Source organism: Delphinus delphis, chromosome 8 (genome assembly GCF_949987515.2).
Source record: "Delphinus delphis chromosome 8, mDelDel1.2, whole genome shotgun sequence".
NCBI lineage: Eukaryota > Metazoa > Chordata > Mammalia > Artiodactyla > Delphinidae > Delphinus > Delphinus delphis.
Genome location: NC_082690.1, coordinates 26,340,166 through 26,344,172, shown reverse-complemented (window position 1 = coordinate 26,344,172; position 4,007 = coordinate 26,340,166). Strand labels below are relative to the sequence as shown.

Below are 4,007 nucleotides of genomic sequence, written 5' to 3'. Positions count from 1 at the left end.
CCTGTATGGGAGACTACCTGGGAACACAGGGTGCTGGATGTAGGCAATTGGCCACAAACCCAGCAACTGGATTGATTTTTGAAACTCACCTATGATTTCTTCCAAGGAAGAAATACATTTGGTTCATAAGCAAAAGTGTGAGCAATTATCAAAGTAATTAGTGTACAGGCCTGATCTGGGATCTTGTGTCAGCTGTCTATTTCAGACGTCCTGGTCTGGTAGTGTTGGTCTTAGTGGAAGTTGGGTGTCAGAAAAAGGAGCTGCAGTTCAGGAAAGGAGACCTGATATGGCTCCTTCCAATGTCTGTACAGAGTTCTTTATCTGATATGTTTTCCAGTTTGCATAATCTCCTATCTGCAGGTCATGAGGCATCTGATATTCATCCAAAGATAGATTGCTGTGATAAGCTTTAGAAACAAACTTAGACTATCCTTTTAATAATTCAATTAAACTTTACAACAATGTAACGTAGTAACAAGGAGCCAACTGGGAAGTGAGTCTTAGGCAGTAAATACAAGAAACCTCAAAGACAGCAACAGTAGAACTTAATGTCCACTGAAACGTTCACTTTTTTATCTCTAAAATACCCTAATTTCTACCAAATATGGCCAAATTAAGACTAATTTGTGGACTTCCCTGATGGCACAGTGGTTAAGAATCCACCTGCCAATGCAGAGGACGTAGGTTCAAGCCCTGGTCTGGGAAGATCCCATGTACCGCAGAGCAACTAAGCCCGTGCACCACAACTACTGAGCCTATGATCTCTAGAGCCCACGAGCCACAACTACTGAGCCCATGCGCCACAACTACTGAAGCCCCCGTGCCTAGAGCCCATGCTCTGCAACAACAGAAGCCACCACTATGAGAAGCCCGTGCACTACAAATAGTAGCCCTCGCTCGCCGCAACTAGGGAAAACACGCGTGCAGCAACGAAGACCCAACACAGCCATAAATAAATAAATAAGTAAATGAAAGTACATTTGTTAAAATCTTTAGGGGTTTCCCTGGTGGCGCAGTGGTTGGGATGCGGGGGACGCGGGTTCGTGCCCCGGTCCGGGAAGATCCCGCGTGCCGTGGAGCGGCTGGGCCCATGGGCTATGGCCGCTGGGCCTGTGCGTCCGGAGCCTGTGCTCCGCAATGGGAGAGGCCGCGGCGGTGGGAGGCCCGCATATCGCAAAAAAAAAAAAAAAAAAAGACTAATTTGTTTGAAAAATATTCCTGACTTCAATAAACTTGGTCTGATTATTTACATAAGTTGATCCTACAGGCTCTTTTATATTGGCTGCACTGCATGAAAAGACACTCACCATCACTAATTATTAGAGAAATGTAAATCAAAGCAACAATGAGGTACCACCTCACACCAGTCAGAATGGCCATCATTAAAAAGTCTACAAATAAGAAATGCAGGAGAGAGTGTGGAGAAAAGGGAACCTTCTTACACTGTTGGTGGCAATGTAAATTGGTGCAGCCACTATGGAAATTAGTATAGAGGTTCCTCAAGAAACTAAAAATAAAGTTGCCATACGATCCAGCAATTCCACTCCTGGGCATATACCCAGACAAAACTATAATTCAAAAAGATACATGCGCGGGTGGGGCGGGGCCGAGGGCGGGGCAACTGAGGCGCTGCGTCACTCGGTGCAGTCGATGGTGCATGTGGGGGGTGGGGCGGGGGATTGCCTGGCCGCGTCCCCAGGGTCACGTGGTGTGCAGCACGCAGAGTCCTTCAGTCGGTTGGACCCGGAGCGGAGCAGCCGGAGCGGGGCTGTGAGTAGAATAAAGGCAGCCTCCATTGATGACTGAAAATGACAAAGCATCCACCTAACAGACGAGGAATCAGCTTTGAAGTGGGAGGCCAGTTGGAAGCCTGGGACCAATTAAAAAACTGGTATCCAGCTCACATAGAAGATATTGATTATGAAGAAGGAAAAGTACTCATCCATTTCAAGCGTTGGAACCATCATTCTGATGAATGGTTCTGCTGGGAAAGTCCTTATTTACGCCCTTTAGAGAAAATACAGCTGAGGAAAGCAGGCTTACATGAAGAGGAAAGATCATCTGAATTTCAAATAAATGAGCAGGTCCCTTGCTTGCTGGTCTGATTGTCGTTTTTACCCAGCCAAAATCACTGCTGTTAACAAGGATGGACAATTTTTATTAAAATGGTGACTGATCTCACTTAATATGGGGAAAATCAAGTCAAACTCATAGAAGAAAAAGCTACAAGGATATACTGTAGAGCACAGGTACCTACACTGTGAAATTTTATGATGGAGTAGTTCAGACTGTCAAACATATTCATGTCAAAGCTTTTTCGAAAGATCAGAATATTGTGGGTAATGCTAGGCCTAAAGAAACAGAACATAAAAAGTCTTTCATCATCTCCTGATAAAAGACAGAAGTTTAAAGAGCAGAGAAAAGCCACAGCCAATGTGAAGAAAGACAAAGAGGACAAAGCCTTAAAGACAGACAAGAGACCCAAACAACCTGATAAAGAAGGAAAGTTAATCTGTTCTGAAAAGGGGAAGGTGTCAGAGGAGCCTTCTCAAGAACAAGAAGGAAGATAAGGAGAACATTTCAGAAAATGACAGAGAGTATTCTGGAGATGCTCAAGTGGATAAGAAACCTGAAAATGATATTGTGAAGAGTCCACAAGAAAACTTGAGAGAGCCAAAAAGAAAGCGAGGCAGACTCCCTTCCATAGCTCCTACTGCTGTGGATTCAAACTCTCAAACTTTGCAACCAATAACATTGGAATTGAGAAGACGGAAGATATCAAAAAGAAGTGAAGTCCCATTAAAACGTCCTCGGCTTGACAAAAATTCATCCCAGGAAAAGTAAAAAAACTACTCGGAAAACACTGACAAAGACCTATCAAGGAGACGGTCCTCCAGGCTGTCCACTAATGGGACCCACGAGATCCTAGATCCTGACTTGGTTGTATCAGATTTGGTTAATACGGTTACTACTGATCCTTTGCAAAACACATCATCCGGTACCAAGGAGTCTGAAGAAGAAGAAGCCGGGAACATCCTGATCTGCAGCTGTGGTGTCAGCCTTGGAAACAGCATCTGGCGGAGGGGAGATCTCATTCCAAACACATCCATGTCACTGAAGCCAAGAGCAGGGAGGAAGCCCCAAGCTATAGAACTTTGAACGAGGCGGTGGAGAAGCCTCTGCCCCTGCCCTTGCAGAAGCCCCGCACCTACTACCCTGCTGTGGAACAGAAGCTGGTGGTGGAGACCAGGTGCTCTGCCCTTGACGATGCAGTCAACCCCCTCCACGAGAATGGTGACGATTCCCACTCTCCGCGCCTGCGCTGGCCTCTAGAAAAAGACAGGAGCAGAGGGGACAGTGACCCCAAACCCAGCTCCAGAAAGGTCCTACCTGAGGAAGACCCCGCTCGGAAGCTGCTGGACAGAGGCAGAGAGGGGTTGCTGAGCTCCCAGCACCAGTGGCAGTTTAACCTGCTGACGCATGTGGAGTCTCTTCAGGACGAAGTTATGCATAGGATGGACTCCACTGAGAAGGAGCTGGACGTGTTGGAGAGCTGGCTGGACTACACTGGGGAGCTGGAGCCCCCGGAGCCTCTGGCCAGCCTTCCGCAGCTCAAGCATTGCATCAAGCAGCTGCTGATGGACCTGGGCAAGGTGCAACAGATCGCACTCTGTTGCTCAACATGAAACTGGGCACCCCCACACTAATGGGGGAACAATCCTGGGGCACCTGCAGGAGGAGCTTCACGTATTTAAATAAATAAACCTAGCATGCCAAATGCACGTGACACTGACTGACTTCAGGGATCTGGGCAGGGGTGTGATGGACTTGGACAAAGAGGCCGTTTTGGCTGCTGGAAGGGAGGGCACTCTGATCTTGAAGCCTACCAAGAAGGTAGCAAATAGACTCTTGGAATTCCCTTCTTCTGTGCACATTGTTGAATGGAGAGTGAGTCTTTTTGCACAAACTTCACTTGAAATCGTGCCACTGATGGTAAATGGAATGAG

General features: G+C 47.0%; 1 pseudogene; it reads left to right on the top strand.

The window, feature by feature from the left end:
• The first annotated feature begins 1,808 nt into the window (after nucleotides 1-1,808).
• On the top strand, nucleotides 1,809-3,686 carry LOC132428983 (PHD finger protein 20-like; annotated as a pseudogene).
• The last annotated feature ends 321 nt before the right edge of the window (nucleotides 3,687-4,007 follow it).